The following is a 24017-nucleotide window of genomic DNA, read 5'->3' as shown; positions in this document are numbered from 1 at the left end:
ACTTCTGAAACATGCTGATAAAATGACTGGCTAGTTTCTTAACCTCAGAGTACCCCAGATAACTTTCCAAAACTGTGAGTAATCCAATGCTTTGTGACCTGCATTGGTAAAGGGAGGTTCTTTATCAAAAGTTCCCTATATCATTGAAATCACAGGTCAGGGGGGAAAATAGTAAGGTACAAACCACAAAGGAGTAAGCCACAGCTAACTGGGGAATACTGTGTGAAAAGGGAGTGCTGGAAATTTTGTATATTCAGAAGGTGTCTGGAAAATCATTACTTTTCCAATTAGCCTTACGACAGTTATATAGCTGACCTGAATGCAAGTACAGAAATTAGTCATTTTGTCTGTGGGTCCCTTTTTTGATTCTAGCCTGTAATTTAACAGCTGAAAGATAGTCACAATAAAATTTTAGGCCTGATAATGCAACAGATAATTTATATGAATAGATTTAGAAAGAGGAAGCTAACAGTCTGAAATCTTAAAATACAGAGCTTGGCACATAATAATGTTAAAAGGCTTAATTTTTTTTTTTTTACAAATATAGTGAGTAAATTATATTGACACAATAAATAAAAAGAAGAAAGTTTTAGTTTTTTTTAATAGTTTAGGATTTTTTAAATGTAATTATTTTCAAGATAGTTCCTGATCTCACATTGATTCTATGAGTTAAATGAATAATGTGACAGTTTAAAGAGATATTCACACACACATATATATACATATATATAAATATGAATAAAAGTGCTAACCTCACAATATATAAGAAGTTACCTCCACATTAAACTATTCAGCTACAGATTCAAAACCAAGAATTGACATGAAGCGCCTTGAACTCTAAATCAATAAGGCAAATGTTTTGTCATTCTATCATGTGAAACTGTTAATCACCTTCCTTTTACATACCTATAGTATCAAGATAATTTCATGATTATCCCGAATTCTAAATTATAATATAGCTTATAAATCAATCATCAGAGAAAAATTAAATTATAATCAGACTAATTTTAACAATAAGAATGTTTTATTATCTTCTAATTCTTTGAAAGTTTGCTATATGAGTAGAACATGCTACCATATGATCTACACTAGAATCCTTCTGACTCCTTGATATCCTTTACATGCAATACTTTGCACCTTTCTTATACATATTTGCATTATTTTGTGTTAATTATTTTAAAATATATATGCTGCATGAGAACAGAGATGATGTATTAAGCAGTACATTTTTTAAATATCTTACCCACAGCAGTCAGTACAAAGTATATAATTAATAAATGCTTGTTTAATTAATTGGTTTAACTAAAGAGAAAATTTACTGTGGTCAGAAGAATCCTAAGGGATTGCTGTTGTGTCCTAGTCCCTTACAATTACTGTTGTTCAAAGCACTTTCCTGAAACACTTTTCATTAAGGAAAGGAATTGTTTCAGAGTCTTCCTAAAGGGACCTAAGGGACAGCATCATCAAAACAAATGTTTTCTGTCACCTTGTTCACAAATCAGCTGACCTCATTGGACTTCACGCTGTTCCTTGGGAAACAGTTCCTGTTGGCTACTAAGGCATTTTTGGTTTGTTGAGGATCACTTACATTTTCTTTTCTATCTCACCACTTTCTCTCTTCAAGTGGTTCTAAATAGTTAACACAATATTGGTAATAACAATGTTAAAGTAGTAACTGATATATGTATATCTATCCATCCATCCATCCATTTATTTATTTATATATTCATTTAATAATCATTTATTAAAGACTATGCTAGTCACTGAAGATACATAGACACAAATGAAAATGTTCCTGGCCTCAGGTAGCTTGTGATCATTGAGTAGAAACATGTATACAGAATAATTTAATATAAGGTAGACAAAATAGGCAAAAAAATCCACCTTAATATGGGGACTGAGGTCACTTAAAAATTGAACACATGATTAAATTTGCTTGTTTTAAGATTTTAATGCTTGCAAAGTACTTGTGAACTCTATTTCCTTTGATGAACAGATTCAATAAAACCTCCCATCTTGATATCCTTCCTTAATGGACTCTAACCCTATATAAGAACTATAATTAAACCATTTATTTAAAGTTGGCACTAATATTCTCAGAGTCATTCTGTTAGATTTTGATTTGTTGTTGTTCAGTCATGTCTGATTCTTTGTGACCTCACTTAGGATTTTCTTAGCAAAATACTAAAGTGATTTGACATTTCCTTCTTTAGGTCATTTTACAGATGAAGAAACTGAGGTAAACAGGGTTAAGTGATTTGCCCAGGGTCAGAAAGCTAGTGTCTGAGAACAGATTTGAATTCAAGAAGATGAGTCTTCCTGACTCTAGTACTGGTCATCTATCCCATTCAACTGACTTTTTAACTTTTTCCTTCTCCCTTATATAATTACATATATTCGCATATATGCGACTCTATATTGACTTCATGTCTATATATAATATAGAAAGACACACACACACATATACGAATTTCTGTATTATGTATGTACACATATGTATGCATATCATGTATATAACTTGCTATATATATATGTATATATACATATATATATATATATATATATATATATATTTGTGTATTGACTGCTCTGTTAGATTGTGAACTCCTTAAGGGGTGGGGCAGTCTTCTGCTTCTTTTGTACTCTTGTATTAACTATATTTGTATCCACTTATACTTTATATTGTATTTCTATGTATTGTAATTGCAATATTGTATTACATTTCTATGTATTGTAATTTTTATCCACAGTATTAATACAGTACCTGGCACATATCAGGCACTTAATAAATGTTTATTGATTGACTGCTTGATAAGCTATTCCAATCATTTATTTATTCCCAACTTTCTATTCCTAACCTAATATAGGTCTTCATTACTATCTGGTTGAATTACTTATGGTTTTTTTTTTCCTACTTCAATTCTTTCTACCCTCTAATCCATTTTTCACACCACTACTAAAATCATTTTTTTTTTTTGTATGAACTGATAATTTTACTCCTCTGCACAAAATTCTTCCGGGGCTTCCTATTATCTCCCAGATAAGTTCAGAACCTTTACCAGCTATTTAATAGCTTCTACAATCCAGTTCCTTTTCAATCTTGTCTTATATTACTTTCCTCTAGGCAATTTAGGCTTTATCTAGTCTACTCTTTCTCTCCCATACAGGTCATGGACTATCCCATTTCTTTGCTGCAATCACATTTTTCATGTGCCCAACATGTCTTCCTCTTCCCCTCTATCATGCACTTTTCTTTCAAAAGCTATCTTAAACAATGCCTTCTATGAGTCCAAATGCTTCCCCACCCAAAAGATTATCTTGTATTTGTATATTTATATTATCTCCAATCATATGTTCATGTGCTGTTTTCCTCAACAGAATGCAAACTCCTTGAGAGTCAAGAATAGTTTCATTTTTTGCTTCATATCCTCAGCACTTATACCTATCAGGCCGGGCAGGCAGCAGACAATGAATTCCTGTTGGTTGACTGATTGATTGATTGAATTCCTATCAACTTTTTAAAGAACAATTCAAATGCCATCTTCTCCATTAAGCATTCCTCATCTTTCCTCTACAACTCCTAAATTTACAATAATTATCTTCTTCCTTAAATCTCACATAGTATTTTATACCTTTTTAATGTGCTTAATATGCAATGATTATTATAGCTTTCTGTATTTTTGTATCTTCTCTCTATAAGAATATAAGAACGATGAGGGCAGAAACCATGTGTTATGCATCTCCTCCCCCTTCCCCCCCCTCTACTGCCCTGGCCCATCCCCAGTACTAGACATATTATTCTGGAACAGAGCTCTCACTTTAATAAATGTTTGTTTAATGAATGAATACATGTTTCTGAGTCTGAGCTCCAAAGGGGCAGAGTGTTGGCTTTTCTTCCTTCTTATCTTTACAGCCAAGCACTTAGTGTACCACCATGTGGGTAGTAGGTGCTCAGTAAATGTTTGTTTCTCTCTGTTACTTATTGCTAATGTTGATATGCTGATTCAATAAGAAAGTATGTTGGCTTTCCAGAAGGAAAACAAGCTAGACTTTTTTTTGTTTATCAGGCTACATCATCTCAGTATTTCATGTGAATATTATCCATGATATTTGTGCTGCTGTTGAGTCATATCTGACTTTTTGTGACCCCATTTGGGGTTTTCTTTGCAAAGATACTGGGTTTGCCATTTTCTTCTCTATCTCATTTTACAAATGAGGAAGCTGAAGCAAATGGGGTCAAACAACTTGCCCAGGGTCACATAGCAAGCCATTGTCTGAGATGGGATTTGAACTTAGATCCTCCTGACTTTAGACCTGGCACTGCATCCACTACACTAGCTATCTACTCATGATATTTATACTTTACATAATTAGTTTTAAAGATACTAATAAATAATTAAAGAGGAGATTGTTCAAAATTCCAAGTCTTATGTGTAATGGTTAAAATCAGAAGTCATCTGCATTTCAAAGATTTTATCTTAATCAAATAAGAATCAATTCTGGGTGGTTATTCTATTCGATATAGTTCACCTATATGGTAGTATACCTATTATGTAGAAAGTATGGCTTAAGGTCTAAGAAATATTCAAAGAAAATGTACCAGGGTCTCTGCTTTTAAAGAGCTCACAGTAAAGTAAGGAAGATAACACAGGCACAGAAATTAATGTCACATGAGGCAAAATGTGCTCATGAAAAAGTAATGAGAGTTTAAAGGAAGGGATGATCATTTTCTGCCTTGGAGGGTGAGAGGAGAAATGAAGAAGAGGAGGTAAGCAAGAAAAAAACTTCAGAGAGAAGATTTCAAGTAATTCTGACATTGAACAACAAATGAGAAAAACTACAGTAGGAGTGAGTTGAGGGGAACACAGAAATAAAAGAGGGAAGGAGGGAAGGAAAGGTTTCTAGGGATAGGCAATAGTGTGAACAAAGAAGAAGAGGCTAAGGAGAAAAAATGTAAGATGTGTCCGAGTTCTCCTTTTATAATCGTGAAAGATCATTAATCTGAGTAAATGTTCGAAATTAAAGTTTTAAAATGCTGAATATTTATAGCTGCTTAAGAAGCCAGAGCCACCTGCCTATAATTTTCTTAGTGGTAATATTTAATTTAACACAAACAATTGATGAATTCATAAATAGAATAGAATCTAAAACCTCTGGGAACCAAAGTTTAAGAGGGTATTATGAAGTATAATAAAGTGAATAAAAGATTTGAGTATGATTGTCTCTGAGATGTAAAGGGTAGATTTGAGCTGTTAATTTTTTTGTCCCCTATAAATAAAGGAAAAGAAAGAGTGGAGGGAAAATTATTTGCATTTTCTGAGATAGGATTCGGCTGCCTTTGAGAGCCTTTGCTAGGTTTGCCCATTTGATCATCTAAGTTATTTCACTTTTAACTCAACAATTTTTCCTCATATAACTGACTGAACTCAGGAGGAAATTTTTTTTGGGAGGAATGTATATGGCTTTTGTTGATGTTATCATTCAGTAACTTAATTCTTGTCACACTCTTCATGATTCCATTTTTGGTTTTCTTTGGCAAAGATACTGAACATGCTTGCCATTTCCTTGTCTAGATCAATTTATAGATGAGGAAACTGAGGCAAACAGGGTTAAATGACTTGCCCAGGGCCACACAGCAAGTGAATGTCTTAAGTCGGATCTGAACTCGGGAAAGGGAGTCTTCTTTACTTCAGGATCAGTATTCTGTCTATTGTAATGCCTACCTGCCTGTTGCCTATGTAGGGTTAAGAGCTAATATTACTACTTTACCTAAATCATGGCTTCTGTGAGCTTGCCTAGAAAGCTAAATACTAAAATACTAAAAATCTAAATAAAGCTAAATAGTGTTAGAACACTATATCATGAGTAAATGTGCTTTGAGAAACAGAAGAACAGTACATGCCATCATGTCAAGGAGGTAAGTGAAAGTAACATTAAAAGCTTTCTGAATTCAGATAAAATGCAGTCTCCAGTCTTAGAAGTCCCAGAGGACAAAATAAGGAAACAAATCTCCCTCCTTTTGGCAGAGAAGTAGGGCACCACAGGTGTGGAATGTGCCAGTGCTGTCACTTTATTGGCTGATTTTTCGGAATTGTTTTTCTTTGCTAAAAGGGAGGGTTATGAGAAGTGGGGCATATTAGGAAGTGATGGGTTAAAAAAAGTCATCAATAAAACTTTTTAAAAAAGAAAAGAAAACCGGACATGTAGAGCTGGAAAGGATTTCAGGGGCCATCTAGGCCAAACTGTCATTTCACAGATTAGGAAACTGAGACTAAGAAAGATCCATAATTTATGATAATACAGGTAACCATCAATTTACAAACTTTTGGACTTGTGGTAGAAAATGCTATCCACATCCAGAGAAAGAACTATAAAATCTAAAAGCAGATCAAATCATACTATTTTCACTTTAAAGTTTTTTCTTTCTCGTGGTTTTTCCTTTTTGTTCTAATTCTTTTCTCAAAACATGACTAATATGGAAATATGTTTAACAGGATTGTACATGTATAACCTATAATGAATTGCTTGCTGCCTTGGGGAGGAGGAAGGGAAAGCAGGGAGAAAAATTTAGAACTCAAAATCATACAAAAATGAATGCTGAAAATTATTTTTTACAAATAATTGGGGTTAGTACTATTAAGTGCAAAAAAAAAAAATCCTGATTTTGAAACACAATATACTCCTGAATGAGGGCCTACTTTCTATTATTTTTACATTTGGGGAAATATTTTTTTCCTTATTAAAGCAAATTAAAATTCACTGCTCTCTGATCTCATTAACTGAATAAATGATCTGGTCCTCTGTATGCAATTCTCACTTTCCTCCTTTCTCATCTTCTTGATAGGGAAACAGTACTATCCCAAAAGCTAGCTCTCCTCTATCCTAGCAGAAGCACACTGCAGATACAACTTCTTCCTCCTTGTCTTAATCCTAGAACCACAGATAGAGAATTAGAAGTCACCTATCAATCACCTGTTATAGATGAACATGCTGAGACCCAGTAGTAAGCAATAGAATGAGGGATTCCAACTTTGGTTTGCTAGTTTCCATACCAGGGCTCTTCTGTCACATACATTCCTCTCAGTTTACCTATGAATATGAGTTATATACAAGGGCAATCACTGTGACCACTGCCAGTGTTTGAGAACATGCCCAACAGACTCTGAACAATTAATAAAACAATAAAACGGGTACTGGCATGCCCCCACTTTATACATTAATTAACTTCCAGCAACCTCATAACTTTAAACATCCAGAATACATGAACCCTCAAATCCCAAGGGAGGGCTTAGAATTGGACATAAAATGAAGCTTTTAGATTTAACAACCTTAGTGATCTGGTTTCCCCTCAGGTTACAGGCTATTAGAAAGGCAGAGGGGGTGGAGCTGTTAGAAACTGCAATACTGAGTAGTGACAGCTAATAGTGAAAGAAGGAAAAAGCAGAGGCAGCAGAATCACAGATAGAAAGCACCCTTCACATAATATTTAATGTAGGGGAAAACATCCCCCACTCCCACACAAACTTCAGGAACCCCTAAGGGTGTCACACTATGAGACATCTCAGTCTAATAATTGATATTCTAAGTGAAGACCCTAAATTTATAAAAAAAATACTTAAATTATATTAAACATGCTCATTTTAAAAAGGCAGAGAAGGAAATTTCCAATACATTTTTTAGGAAATATTTTTGTCCAATTTTGTTTTACGCTTAGGTGCTTAAAGTCTAAGCTTTAATTATCTAAAATACGCAAACTCAGTAAGTCATATTTCTACATGACTTGAGAATGTACAATATATTTTCTTCATAACGAACCTGTGAAGAAGGTAGTAGAGATATTATTATACCCACCTTACAGAAGAGGGAACTGAGGCTCTGAAATGCTTAAGTGACTTGCTCAGTCACACAAGCAGTGAAATGTGAAACTAGAGATTCTAATTGGAACCTTTTCTTTTGCCAAGCCTCACATCTAGCAATGCTAATTAAATAAAGTCGGTCTACATTTTGAAACTAATTTCCAATAGGTTGTAGCAAGTGCACATATGTGATATTACTGCTGAAGTCTTATATGCAATGACTTTGATGCTGTGCTGAAAAAACACTGAAAAAACCTGGGCTCAGATCCTAGTTCTGTCCTGTACTAGTCGTGTGACACTGCACAGGTAAATTCATCTTTGTGTTGTAATTTCCTCATCTATAAAATGAGGTAGGGGCAGCAATAACTAGGTAGTACAATAGGTAGAACATCGGCCCTGGAATCAGGAGGTTCTGAGTACAAATCTACCTTCAAATACTTGACACTTATTAGCTATGTGACCTTGGCCAAGTAATTTAATCCACATTGCCTCCCCACCCCAACCCTCCCAAAATGAGATGATTATACTAAAATCAAGCAGTCATCAAGCCAAGTTCTAAGTATGACTTTTCAATTACTTTGAGGCATCTTGACTTCCACTTAGGTGTCTCCCCTACATGCCTAATCATATGAAAGCAGTAAAGGTGCAACAGACAAATTTATTTTAAGTAGCAAATTAACCACTGATTTAACACATCCATATTATTTATTAATAAAAATAAGAAGGTATAATTTATATATCATTTTAAGGAATGCAAAGAGCCCCTAGAAATATTTTATTCTCATAACTATCCTGGGAATAGGTACTATTATTATCACCTCTACTTTATTGATGATGAAACTGAGGCAGGCAGTGCTTAAATCACTTGTCCAGCATCACATAGCTTGAAAATATCTGAGGCTAGATTTTTTTCCTGACTTCATTCAAGTCCAGCACCTCTACTTCATTGCCTAAATGCCACTTGTTTAAACAAAAGCACAATTCAATTCAACCAACATTTGTTACACTCCTATCATGTATAGAGAGCATTATTAGATGTCCAGGGAGAAAGGTTATATATGAAATAGTTCCTGGCATTAGGTAAAGAACACACACACACACACGCTCATATACACACAATCAAAGTGGAAGTGGAAGTTCAAGCAAAGTCCTAGTGAGATCAGATAAGAAAAGGTTATAGTTAGAATGAACCTTGGAAAGGATAGGGATTCAATGAGTCTAGAGAATGTGGAGGAAGATGAAGTAGATTATAGGAAACAATGAATACAGGTAGGAAAACGCAGACAAGTAAAAGTCTTCAATGAATCTAGTTTGACCAGCACGTGGATTTTATGGAGAAGGTGATAAACCTGGAAAGGTTAAGAAAAGCCCAATGCTGGAGAGCTCTGAATTTCAGGCAAAGAAGTTTAAACTAACAAAATAATAATAAGTCTTATCCCAACTATACTCACCCCCCCAAAAAAAACTCATCAAATTTTATACTGAGAAGTGACATTGAACTGAATATGCATATAAATAAATGAGATATTAAAAGTGAAAGATAAAATTCAGGTTCCATTTTGCACACATTTGAGGTACTAGTGAGACCTCTAAATATAGACATCTTGCAGGCAGCTGGAAAATTAGTTACCTTCATATTCAAGCATAAAATTCCAAAACTCCCCACTTAGCACAAATGTGAAGAAATCAAAAACTCCGGAGGACAATTAACTATCTTGTCACTGAAGCATCATAAGCTCCACTATTCTCAATATTTGTTTATTTTCTCCCACATACAGGCTGCTTCTGGCCCCTTCTGTTCCAGTCTATATTTAATTATATTAAGAAAACAGGTTTTAATTACCTCTTTAATCCTGCTCTTTGCACTAAATGCCCTCAATTCAACAAGTCTGTACTGTTTATTATATGTGTATAGCAGCTTTCAATTTCTCTCAACCAAAGATATCTTGCCTTCTAAATCTGTCAATTTCTGGATCAATTGATAATCAATCAACATTTATTGAGTGTCTGCTATATGCTAGGCACATAGTAGAATATGTGCCTAGATCAAGGATATAAAAAGAGATAAAAGAATGTCTCATCCATCAAAGAGTTTACAATGTAATGGAGGAGACAACAGGCAAACAAATATAAACAAAGAGTTGTATACAGGATAAATTAGAAATAATCAAGAGAAGGAGGGCATTGGAGTTAAAAGGGGTTGGGGAAGGCTTCTTGTAGAAGATGGGATTTTAGTTGCTGTTTAAAAAATGTCAGTCATCAGAATGGAAGAGAAAGAGCATTACAGGAATAAGGAATAGCCAAAGAGAATACCCAGAGCAGAAAAGATTGAGTATCTTATTCATGGAATAGCCAGGAAGCCAGTATCATTGTATTGAAGAGTACATGGTAGAATGTAAAGTGTAAGAAAAATGGAAAGGTAGGAGAGGACTAGATTATGAAGACTTTGAATGTCAAATAGAGTATTCTTTATTTGCTCTTGGAGGCAATAGGAAGTCACTGAGTGCAATATGGATAACATCACTGAATATGTCCCCAGATGTTCCTGATTCAGTTACTTGGGACATAGTCTATTCCCTATGGTTGAAAGACTCAAACTGGCTTTTTAATGGAGGAACCAACTACTTAATTAAACTAAACATGGGTTAAAGAAATTCGACAGGTTGGTCTAAATAGAACAAACAAAGAGAGTCAAAGGACACTAAATCTGCTCTCAGTGACCTTGTGACATCCTTCTGGGATGACATCCTACTGAGGCAGTGCCCCCGCTATTCACCACGATACTCTACCATAAGGAACAAAAGGTGATTCTTGCACCTCTCCTTAAAGCTCAGGACCACATCTTTTTTTTTCCTTCTGGGAGCCTAAAGGGAATTAGGATAGACTGCCATTTCATAAACATCTATGCAAAGTCTATTCAAGGAAAAAAATACAGAAAAGAGAGAACACGTGGCCCTCAAGCTCCACCACATTATGAATTTTTCACATGAATCCCATGTGCTCACTGAATTAAATATGTTCTTTATTTGAAGAGCACTCAAAGAGCTTATACTATCATATCTAAACATAACTAATCACATCTTTCTTATTATCATTAAAGGCTCTGTTTTAGCAAGAATCTCTACAGAAGTTTTACTATTGAACATGTGACAGAAATCAAACTTCTATTCTTTGGAGATGTCACACAATGCTTATAAAATTATTCATTCTCCTTCCCCATTCCTCACATATTTATTCCCTAGCACCTAAGAAGAGACATATTATTATGTTTGTACAAATTATCCAATAATGGGCTTCCATTAATTAAATCTTGCTTTAAAGAATGCATGATGGCTAGTAGCCTCTAAGATTTCTTCAATGTTTAAGGGAAACTTAAAGCTTTATTCGGTCCATTTCAAAAATCATCTTTTATATTCTAGAATGTTAATTTTAATTTATGAGGAACAATTCCATTCTAATTTTTTGAGGATGGAATTAAGAGTAAAAGAAATGATTTTTATAAGAAATTTTGAAAATAGTAAAGCAATGCTTTTCTTAACCTATATTCTCCAAAACAGCACTAAACACAGAATCAGGCCCTGGATTTCCTTTACCCAACTCTATGCCTTGAATAAAGTCCTAAGAATACTCATTTCTAAAATAAAAGAATTGGTCTAAATCAGGGATATCAAACTTAAATAGAACTAGGACTACTCAAAGAAAACATAGATAGGAATCCCCTTAAGACATGCAGATTGTCTTCAAAAACTATATTAACATTACTTGTATTTTGTTACATTTTTATCTATTTTGTTGAATATTTCCCAATTATAGCTCAATCTTGTTTGCACTTCATCTAGCTTATGCTTATTTATTTGACACTTCTAATTTAGATAATCTAAAATCTCATCTATCTCTAAAATTCTCTTTTATGCAGCAAAATATGGAATGGAATCAATATTATTCAGATTTCAAAATAAAATCCTTTTAAAAACTATCTCTAAATACAGGGTGTCCCAAAAGTTTTAGTGTAGTAGTTCTCAGTTTTAAGACTTTGGGGATACCCTGCATAGAATCACGCCTGAAAACCAGCTAACAAAAATGTAGAAAAGCACCATCAGGTTTCCTTAAGTTTTGCTTTAGAAACTTTATATAGGAATTCATTTTTGGCCTATACTTCTGGAGAGAAGAGAAGGAAGGAGAAATACATATATTCCTTCAACGACACTCAGGATATCATCAGATACAACACAGCAAAATATATGCCTATTGTAATCCATCTGCTCAGTGATGGATTTCACTCAGAAACTCCCTCCACTGCTGCAACAATCTCTCCATTACTCACTATTAATCACCATTTAAAAAGTGGAGTGGGGGGGGGCAGAGTAACTAAGCAAAATCTTTCAGCCATCTGTCTGAAACTATTAGCTAAAACAAACTGCGGGCTAATTTCAGACCCTCTGGATTAAAAAATCTAAGTTTTTAAACAGTTAATTATTTTCTTGTCATCTACCCCGGAGATGGTAATTTTTTTTTTAGGAAGGAGGAAACCCTCCCCCCTTCCTTTCCTCTCAACCTCAAATCAGAAGCAGAATGAGCACAAGCCGAAGCCCACTTCAGGGAAGGTTAAAGCCCCCAAAGTAAAGATTTTCATTTTCACCATTTGTTTATTTATGGCTATGCCTCCAGATCATCCATTTGAAAGACCCAAAACTGTTGGTGGGGCAGAGTAAAAAGAGAAGCCTGAAACAAAATGTGACTTCCAGGGAGGGCTAAGTAAGACCACAGTACATGAGTCAGCAGCACAGATACTGAAAGGTGATAAGGAGAAACAGATGCAGCTGTGCTTTATTAAAACAAGAACTTACAGGCCTCTCTAGACTTTCCAAAAAGAAGTTTCAGACTGTTGTCATTTTATATTTCAATAACTTTTATCTCAGGTAAGAAAACCAATTCAGTAAATGTGAAAATATGCATCTTTCATTTTTACCAGTGATATCTTCTCTGTCTTCTGTCTCTCCCTCTTTCTCTCATAAAGAAACACACACACACACACACACACACACACACACACACACACTTGCATGTTTCAAAAGAAAGCAAAGTAATGAGATTAAAAAATAAATCCTGTTTAAACTACTTCATATGAAAAAACACTTTCGAAACTAAATGGCAACTAAATGCTCTACTGAATAAAAGACAATCTATACTAAGATATAAAATAAAATATTAAGCCATCTATGGAAACTCACAATGCATTTTCACTCCCCCTTTCAATCACATTTTTATTAAACACATGTAGTAGACTAGAACTTGTAGTGCAGAAGAGAAAACTCTTAGCAAAGTCCCTAAGTAAATCCAGTGATTTTGGCTTATTGACATTTATTTCTCCTTCTAGCAAAGCAAGCCCAGTAGGAAAGAAGGAAGGCTAGACCCTCTAATATTAATTCTGGCAAGCTGAGGGTAGATCTATATAGCATGTAGATCAAAATAGTCTTCTCTCTGTTGTTATTACCTTGCTGCATTTCCTCTTCCCTGCATCCAAGGCCATCTCCAATTGTTCTGATCTATATCTTACCATTGTACCTAGATGGCTCTGGAGGAGAATGTGAGACTGATGACTTCACACACTTTTCCCTCATTAATGGTACCCAGAGATCTGGAAAATGGCAAAGAGGAGTAAAAACCAAATTCAGTGGTTTAGCTTTAACAGGAGGCTCTAGTGATAGAAAGGATCCAGAATGGAAGAAATTATGAGATAATGATTGAATCTTTGCCATTTACAGGACCACACAAAACAAGTCCAAATTCTTTTTATTGCTTCTTCTGTTACGGCTGCCCAAACAATGAGATGGTTTTCAATTGTCATCCTGAGCTACAGTTTTTTTTTTTTAATCACCTCCTATAGAACTTAAATGTGGGCATGAGAAGATGCAGCTTTAAGGGGCTTTAAAAGGAATTTAAAATGGGGACCAGCCCTAATATAAATAAGATAGTAAGCTAATCATATCTCATAGCTACACGAATCTGCTTCATTGAGCTTCCACTTAATTTTTAAGTGGGAAGATATCATGGGAAGGAAGGTAACTACATAAGGACCTGTCTGGGTCTAGAGAAAAGCCAATGTACCTTTTAAAGCTTCTCCCAATATAAAGAGAAGCACACACAGAAAAAATACATTAAAAAAAGTTTTGTAGCAGGGTTTTATCTGAAAGGAGCAGTGTTTTAATGGAATCTACACTTCTCTGTCTGGTCAAAAGTAACATTAAATTGGGGAAAGTGGGGAGTAATGTTGCCCTCTCCGTATAATAAGTATATTTACACACATAATATATGTTATGTGGGAGTGTGTACCCATATAAACAAATAAATAAATTATACATATACTAGATGGATGGAATTATTAGAATAAATACAGGATGTTTTTACCAAAGTTTTTGAAATCATTCAAATAGCCTCTGAGTTGAGACAAGAATACTGGGGTATAACACACACCCATCAATTGTTGAACAAGAGACTAGGAACTGGACAGAAGGTTTATGGAACACATCTTTTCAGTCATTTTTATATAGCCTTAAGTTACTAAGCACTCCTTTCTCTCTCAATTCCAAAAAAAAAATGGCTTTCACTCTACACAATCACTCAAGTGCTACAAACCACTTCTAAAGGCACTATACAACACTCCTTCCTATCCTCCCTCTAAGAACTTCAGATAAAAATCCATTGTGCTCAATATCTTGCTTGGTGACCGCTAAAACTTGGGGTGTTATTTCTTAAGAATAAAATATAGTCTAAACTGATGAAAGCAAATGTCTTTTTGACATTTTAGTACTTGAAGACTCTTTGCCATGAAAAAAAATACTTCCCACACTAGGTTTAGTAGTTTCTTTCTTTTTTTTTTCTTTTGAACTTCCAAGGTAATGTGATTCTACTCCATATGTAAAATGATTCATTAGACAGATTTATACAAAGGCTCCAGAGACAAGGGAAAGAGAAGAGCAATAATAAAGCTAATCCACATTCAAATAGGAGACGGTTCGGGGCTTTTCTCTCTCCAAAAGAGTTAAAAAAGAGTTCTCTGATTTTTTTGTTTCCATATAATAGCATTAATATCTTACTGAAATACCAGTGATAGAGGCATTTGTAAATACTGTTCCAAGGAGCAAGGAGTACATGTGAAGTCACTATAAAACTTGTTTTGTAGGCTTTTACAAATTTCTCATTTGGACTTTGATGCAAACAAAATGCAGTAGAAATAAATACATTACACAGTAAGGAAATAGGAATTTAGATGTAGTTCACATTCTGCTACAAAGGAGCTGTATAACTAACTTGGGGTAAATCATTTCACCTGCACCCCTTTTCCCCTAATTTCCTCCTGTGTGAAAACCCAGTTCTCTTGACTCTCAAAGATCTTGCCACTATGCTTTACACATTTAGCCTTGTCTGTGTTAGGCATTGTGCTAAGCACTGGGAGTAGAGTCCCTGCTCTCAAAGAGCTCACAGTTAACTTTATTATTTTGTATTTTCTATTCACTGGCAAATCCAAAAGGCAAGTGTGCTAGATATGGGAGTCAGAAAAGTTTTGATTTCGGCCCCTGAATTACCAGTCATGTTATCAGGGACAAGTGATTTAATTTCTCTGAGTTTTCAATCTCATTGAAAAAATATGAATAATAATGCCTGTACATGCACTTCACAGGTTTGTTATGAGGATGAAAGGAAACAAACCAGAAACGGCTCGACAAGCTAAAACTACATCAATAAAACTACATCAATTTCATTTATTTTCTTATCTGTAAACTCACCCAAAAATGACCCTAAAGAGGGCTAAATACGGAGATAGATGCCTTCAGTCATGAAAAGTAAAATTTAGATGTGTTTAAGTTTGTCATGTCATTATAAGTAAATTTTATTGTATTTTAATTCTTTGAAAGTTAATTGTTCACATCTGGATGAGTCACTTCCCTTTTCTGGGCCTCAGTTAATTGATTCATTTAGATGATGAATGGATTGAGCTAAAAGATCTCAAGATTCCCTTCTAATTCTAGCTCTATGACTTAATTTTTCTGGATCACTGGATCCAATCCCAAAAGTCCAGATTCAAACTACCAGAGTGGTTTCTTTGAACAATCACTTTTCAAGTATAACTACCTAAGTTTGTCATCTCTCTCTTCCAACATCCAACCTAACCACAAATGCAATGCTATTTGAAAATGAAAGGAACAGGAGGTCTTAAGAAAGAAAAAGTATATAACCACAGAGCAAAATATGACCCAGCCATGGTATATGTCATTACCATTGCACCATCTCACAATGGTGGTGCTGAATGGGCCATTAGCCAGAAAAACGGTAGTTGAAGACCATAAAAGGACAAAAAGAAAGAAAGAAAAAGCTCTTCCAAATCCAACAGTTATATCTAATACTTTTTCTTTTTGTACTATTTTGAGTACATAGTAAGAACTCAATGAATACTGATTTGCTCAAAGTGGAATTCAGGCAGAGACACAGAGAGTGCTTGTGCTAAGAAGTATTTCATGATGGATCAGCCAGAAAATTACATTAATTAATAACTCCCCAAAATGCTTTTAATTGCATGTCTATATTAATCATCCTTACCTCTGCTTCCATCTTCCCCCCAATTAAGAACCAGCTCTTGAGGATCATGTGCTAAAAATCTTGAATCTCAAACAAGATTCTGCCCAAACCATCCAGGACGATCTGAGTCACCTCCTCCCATCTCCCTACTACCCAATTGGTGTTCACTCATGAAATATAAACTCCTTTTAAATTAGTGTAAGCTAAGCATAATTAAGGAAGGTAAAAATCTGTCAGAAAAAATGGTATATTCCAATCAAAACAAAACAAAACAAAAATGAATGCCAGTTTAGATACTCTATGCAATTGCTTCCCCCTTTTAAAAAAATGGTGAATTATCTGTATTTTTAAAAGTTTAATTATGGTAAAAAGATGATTTAGCTTTTAGTAACTTTTATCATTATGTGGGATCAACAGTTGTCTGACCTTCCATTTTCAAAGAAAAAAAATTTGCAGCCTCTTAGAAAATATGCATGTTAAGGATTATGAGAAAACAATTTTTCTTTATCTCTCCAGGTGAAAGGTAGGATAGCCCAGTAATCTAGCAAGAAAAAAATTAGAATATAAACAATGTTAGTGCCCTGCTCTCCAATATTCAGCTTTTCAGATTAAAATATTATTTAAGGAACATAATATAACATATTAAAAAGATCACTTCAACATACTTAAATGAGACAAATTGTTAATGGTTATATCGGGGTGACTTCCTGTTCAATAAGTCTACAGGCCCTCAATCTTTTCTAGCCTTTCAATACTTTCTACTCAACTGCAGTTTCATGGTTCCCATGTTGAAATGAATTCATAGAGAGGTGTCATAGCTGATATTGCTTACTAGCTGAACAATGTAGGCAAATTTAAAATAATTTCTTATACTTGTTTAGTTTTATGCCTTCACATAAGTTAACATTGGTCATTTGTACTCCATAAAAATAATAATTTGTAAAATTGACTAATAAAATTATTGATAGGGTCAATTTTTAATAATAATAGCCTTTCAATGAGGAAACCAAACTATCACTCTTTGCAGATGATATGATGGTATACTTAGAGAACCCCAGAGATTCTACTAAAAAGCTATTAGAAATAATCCATAACTTTAGCAAAGTTGCAGGTTATAAAATAAATCCTCAAAAATCCTCAGCATTTTTATACATCACCAACAAAATCCAACAGCAAGAGATACAAAGAGAAATTCCATTCAGAATAACTGTCGACAGCATAAAATATTTGGGAATCTATCTACCACAAGAAAATCAGGAATTATATGAGCAAAATTATAAAAAACTTTCCACACAAATAAAGTTAGATTTAAACAATTGGAAAAATATTAAGTGCTCCTGGATAGGTCAAGCAAATATAATAAAGATGACAATACTCCCTAAACTAATCTATTTATTTAGTGCTATACCAATCAGACTTCCAAGAAAATATTTTAATGATCTAGAAAAAATAACAACAAAATTCATATGGAATAATAAAAGGTCAAGAATCTCAAAAGAATTAATGAAAAAAATCAAATGAAGGTGGCCTAGCTGTACCTGATCTAAAACTATATTATAAAGCAGCAGTCACCAAAACCATTTGGTATTGACTAAGAAATAGATCAGTTGATCAGTGGAACAGGTTAGGTTCACAAGACAGAATAGTCAACTATAGCAATCTAGTGTTTGACAAACCCAAAGATCCTAACTTTTGGGATAAGAATTCATTATTTGACAAAAACTGCTGGGATAATTGGAAATTAGTGTGGCAGAAATTAGGCATGGACCCACACTTAACACTGTATATACCAAAATAAGATCAAAATGGGTCCATGATTTAGACATAAAGAACGAGATTATAAATAAATTGGAGGAACATAGGATAGTTTATTTCTCAGACTTGTGGAGGAGGAAGAAATTTGTGACTAAAGACGAACTAGAGACCATTATTGATCACAAAATAGAAAATTTTGATTACATCAAATTAAAAAGCTTCTATACAAACAAAACTAATGCAAACAAGATTAGAAGGGAAGCAACAAACTGGGAAAACATCTTCACAGTTAAAGGTTCTGATAAAGGCCTCATTTCCAAAATATATAGAGAACTGACTCTAATATATAAGAAACCAAGCCATTCTCCAATTGACAAATGGTCAAAGGATATGAACAGACAATTTTCAGATGATGAAATTGAAATTATTACCACTCATATGAAAGAGTGTTCCAAATCATTATTAATCAAAGAAATGCAAATTAAGACAATTATGAGATACCACTACACACCTGTCAGATTGGCTAAGATGACAGGAAAAAATAATGACGATTGTTGGAGGGGATGCAGGAAAACTGGGACACTGATACATTGTTGGTGGAGTTATGAACGAATCCAACCATTCTGGAAAGCAATCTGGAATTATGCCCAAAAAGTTGTCAAACTGTGCATACCCTTTGATCCAGCAGGGTTTCTACTGGGCTTATACCCCAAAGAGATACTAAAGAAGGGAAAGGGACCTGTATGTGCCAAAATGTTTGTGGCAGCCCTGTTTGTAGTGGCTAGAAACTGGAAAATGAATGGATGCCCATCAATTGGAGAATAGTTGGGTAAATTGTGGCATATGAATATGATGGAATATTATTGTTCTGTAAGAAATGACCAGCAGGATGAATACAGAGAGGCTTGGAGAGACTTACATGAACTGATGCTAAGTGAAATGAGCAGAACCAAGAGATCATTATATACATCAACAACGATACTGTATGAAGATGTTAATCTGATGGAAGTGGATTTCTTTGACAAAGAGACCTAATTCAGTTTCAATTGATCAATGATGGACAGAAGCAGCTACACCCAAAGAAAAAACACTGGGAAATGAATGTAAACTGTCTGCATTTTTGTCTTTCTTCCTGGGTTATTTTTACCTTCTGAATCCAATTCTCCCTGTGCAACAAGAAAACCGTTTGGATCTGCACACATACATTGTATCTACGATATACTATGACACATTCAACATATATAGAACTGCTTGCCATCTAGGGGAGGGGATGGAGGGTGGGAGGGAAAAATCGAAACAGAAGTGAGTGCAAGGGATAATGTTGTAAAAAAATTACCCTGGCATGGGTTCTGTCAATAAAAAGTTACTATAAAATAATAAAAAATAATAATAGCCTTTTATTTTTTAAAATACATACAAAGATATTTTCAACATTTACCCTTGCAAAATCTTGTGTTCCAAATTTTTCTCCTTCTTTACCCCCTCTCTCTCCCTTAGGCTGCAAGTAATCAAAGATAGGTAAAATAAATAGGGTCAGTTTTTCACCCTTCTATGTAATTTATGGTGATCTGTGTTAAGTGTCTTAAACTATGTCAGTTGACAAATCAAGAAAATGGGGATAATGAAAATGAATCTTTTATAAGGTACTGTGAGGCTTAAATAAAATAAGAGGAAAAACTATGAAATTCTGTGATTTATGAAAGGATAATAAAGTTAAGTTCAGAGCATAATTACTAAGGGTTAGGTTCTAATTTTGGATTTTCTTGTTAGAGATTTAAAAAAAATAAAAAGTATTAATGCCTTTAACTAATGTAGATTTGCTTTCTGTTATATTTTAGTTTTGCCTTCATCTACCTGGGAATTTCTAGTCCTGGAAGAAATGTGAACTTCTATTTACTAAGAGGATATGTGTGTATGTGCATATTTACATAAATTGTGTATAAATTTATATGAACACACACATATATCTATACACACATTTATACATATGCACATATGTATACACACATGCACATATATACATATATAGATCTCTCTTCTTGTTCTCACTCTCTCCTGTTACCAGAGAAGCAATATGACTTAGTAGAAAGAAATTTGGCCTCAAGTTCAAGTTCTGACACACTCTATCTCTATGAACATCGATGGACACTTAGCTTCTTAATGCCTCGGACAACTATCTAAACCTAAATATTATAGAGGAGTTTGCTCATTGGCATCAATAGAGAGAGGGTCCATCCACTGTTAGGATCTCAAAGATCATTTAATTCAAACCCTTTGTTTTACAGATGGGGAAACTGAGTTCTAACTTTCAGAGAGAATACAGCATGCTCATGGGTACACAGCTACTTATTATCAAACCTGGGATTAGAATACAGGTCTCTTGAGTCCTCATTCAGTTTGTTTGCCAATCTATCTGAAATGGAGATTTGGTACATTAATCTATCCATACTAAATCACAGAGCTGAATTAGGAACCAAAATAATAATAAAAAAATTCTTCCACTCACACCTTCAACCCCCAAGACGGAACTGTGAATAGAAATGAAAGACTGTGGATGGACTCCCTTAGTTACAGTATTAGTTGCCAGGGGAGAGTTTCCAACCTACTTCAATCTGAGAGAAAGTGAACACTTAAAAGATTCAATGAAAATTGTGGGGAGTGCAAAAAAAGAAAGACACAACCAAATGGCTCTCCTTCATCTATTGGTTAGCAAATTACTCAGCTAAACTGAGAAGAGTGTTGAGGAGAAATCTGGAGTAGTATTTGCTTTATTCTGCTCCAACTACCTCCTACCTAGTTAATCAAATTAAAAGTAGGTGAAAAACAATCCAGTGAAGAAAAATCAACTAAACATACTTTTTCTTTTTTACTTTTCATCGTTATGAAGAAATCTTTTCTTTTCTGTCAACATCCCACCTATGACATTAGACATGCCATTATAGTCACAAGGTAAGTGAGATTTGCCTTTTATGCTTCTACTCACACAAATTTGTGTGATGAGGTTTTGTAGTCTGTTCATTTCCTTAGTGAATGAATGAAAATATGACCACAAACACTTCTAAATGTTATACTAGTCTGTTGAAGATCAACCTTGCCCCAGGAACTAAATAACTTTTTTTCTCTTTTTACTTAGATTAATGAGACAATTGAGAGATGACTCATATGCATGGTTGATGAAGCAATTAATCCCAACTCTTCCTCTCTGAATCATCTGAATTCCTCTACTGGGGGAAAAAATTAATCCTATATAAAAAGTAAAAAAGTGTTCATATTAAATTTTACAGCACTCTGGAAAGGGAATAGGAGAAAGAGGCTGATTTTTTATTTCATCTCAATTGTATCTGTCTAAGGAAAACTATGTGACTATATGAACAAATTTCAACAAGATCATGCTGATCAGCATTGCTTCCTTTATTTCAATTCACAAATCCTGTGTTTACAAGAACAGATTTCTGAGACATTCCTATACAATTAGCTTACTCACTATTTTTTTTAAAGGAAAAGGGAACAAAAAGATAACACCCCCTTATGGGTAAAAATGTATATTGCTGTGTATTCCTCCATAAAACCATTTTCTAAATTCCAATTAATACAGGACTAAAGGGTGAATATGATTTGCTAATATCATTAAAGTGGAGGCAATGCTCAAAGCCATATGCACTCATTCTCTACACAATATGATTGCCCTCTATCAGCCATAAAAAACAGAATAAAATCTTACTATTAGGATCTCAAAGATTATTTAATTCAGACCTCTTGTTTTATAGAGAAACTGAGCTCTAACTCCAGAGAGGATACAGTATGCCCATGATCCCACAACTAGTTGTTATCAGACCTGGGATTAGAATACAGGTCTCTTGACTCACTCATTCAGTTTTCTTACAATCTGTCTGAGATGGAGATTTGGTATACTTTTTTGCTTTTGAAAGTGAAAAGCCAAGGATCAAAGTTTAAACTATTTAAAGATTAAATTAGGTATGTAACCAGCTTATATGTTATTATTCTAGTTTTGCCTCATGTCAACTTATAAAGAAGTCATCAAAATGTAAGCAGCCATACAAAATTCAAGTGGCCCTAGAAGTATGTTATACTGAAGGATGCACTCAACTTGAAATCCAAGTGTATATGGGCTACTTACTTCCTGTCTATATGGCTTTGAGTAAGTCATTTGACTTCTGTGGTTCTTAGTTTCCTCATATGAAAAATGAAAGGTTTGGACTAGATGCCCTTTTAGGTTTCTTCTAGTTCAAAGTCTATATGAATTCATTACTACCAGTTCAATCCTGCCCATTTCCCCACCATCCTTAACCCCCCCTATCATTAGGTTTAGGAGATTAAGGTGACTGGCTATAGTCAAATACAATCCAATAGAAGCATCCAAGAAAAGTAAACAACTTTGCAACCTTTAGTTGCTGTCTTTTAAGCCCTCTAACATGTACCCATTTCTTTATTTTAAATAGCCTTTTATTTTTCAAAATACATGCAAAGATAGTTTTCATCATTCACCTTTGCAAAATCTTGTTTTCCAAAGTTTTCTCCCTTCCTCCCCACTTCACCTCTACAATGACAGTAAGTAATCCAGTGTAGGTTAAACATGTGCAATTCTTTTTTTTAAAAGCTTTTTATTTTCAAAACATATTTCACCCTTTCAAAATCTTATGTTCCAACTTTTTTCTTGCTCCCTTCTCCAACCTCTGTCCCATGACAAGTAATCTAATATATAACATGTATCCATTTCAAACTATACAGCTGAATTAACTATTTTGGGGAATCAATAATGGTCACTTACTATCTAAATACTCTAATTTCAGCATTTGCAAACAAGAATCATTAATGAAATGGATATCAATAATGAAATTTTTCCTAAGAGGATGCTTTAATAGACAAGCTTCAAGATTCTAAACCTCATAAGGAAATACATAGTAAATAAACCTGGATATTAAATCATTAGCTTGAAGAGCAATGCCAGGGGAAAACTGGGTCTAGAATTCACTAGACTATACTTCCCCCCCCCCCCCCATTTAGTGAGTGATAGCTAGGTGGTATAGTGCATCAGGCTTGGAATCAAGGAGACATGAAATCAAATTTTACCTCATATAATTACTAACTGTGTGCCCCTAACAAATTATTTATCCCTCTTTACTTCAGTTTCCTCATCTATAAAATGTGTTGCAAAAGAAAGTGGCAAACTATTTCAATATCTTTACCTGAATTCAAATTTGACCTGGAAAAGAAAACAGAAAACCATTTTAATACCTTTGCCAAGAAAACCCCAACTTGGTCATGAAGACTTGGACATGATTGAAACAACAGCATAACAGCAAGTGTTTGAGTGACTAGTCACTTCATTGTAGGAGATAATGCTGTTAACTTCCCCAAAAGTGTTTCAGTACCGCGACTACCTACTTATCAGCTGAATTTAATTGGAAAACTCGGTTTAGGAAATAAAACCCAACAAACTCATATTTGCATTAGCCAGCAAATCTTATCATCTGCCATCTATGAGAATCACAAATCTCCAGAATGTCAATATGTGGTTATTGAAAGCATAGAACTTGGAATCAGAAGATCCATATCAAAGTCCCTACTCTTAAGATTAATTATGTGACCTCTGAAAGTCATAAATCTGTGCCTCCATTTCCTCACCTATAAATTCAGAATGGGGCTAGTGATAGGAGAAGTTGAAATAAGGGCTCTCTGAGGTTCTTTAGAAATCCTAGCCCATGTCCCAGTAAGGCAATTAAAGCTCAGCAAGACTCTAACTCTTCTGATACTCAACACACACACACACACACACACACACACACACACACACATCTTCACATCTCT

At 34.4% G+C, this 24017-nt stretch overlaps 1 protein-coding gene across 5 annotated transcripts in view; it reads right to left on the bottom strand.

Moving 5' to 3' along the window:
• ATXN1 (ataxin 1) overlaps nt 1-24017 on the bottom strand; it is a 508201-nt gene that overhangs the window by 431308 nt on the left and 52876 nt on the right. For 2 of the 5 annotated variants that reach the window (XM_031946815.1, XM_031946816.1), the window contains exon 4: nt 13351-13494. The exons of the other annotated variants lie outside the window; for them this stretch is intronic. The gene's annotated coding sequence lies outside the window, so the exon portion shown is untranslated. The remainder of the gene's footprint in view (nt 1-13350; nt 13495-24017) is intronic. 5 annotated transcript variants of the gene reach the window in all.

This window comes from Sarcophilus harrisii, chromosome 1, assembly GCF_902635505.1.
Source record: "Sarcophilus harrisii chromosome 1, mSarHar1.11, whole genome shotgun sequence".
NCBI classification, from domain to species: domain Eukaryota; kingdom Metazoa; phylum Chordata; class Mammalia; order Dasyuromorphia; family Dasyuridae; genus Sarcophilus; species Sarcophilus harrisii.
This window is presented reverse-complemented; position numbering and strand designations above follow the sequence as displayed.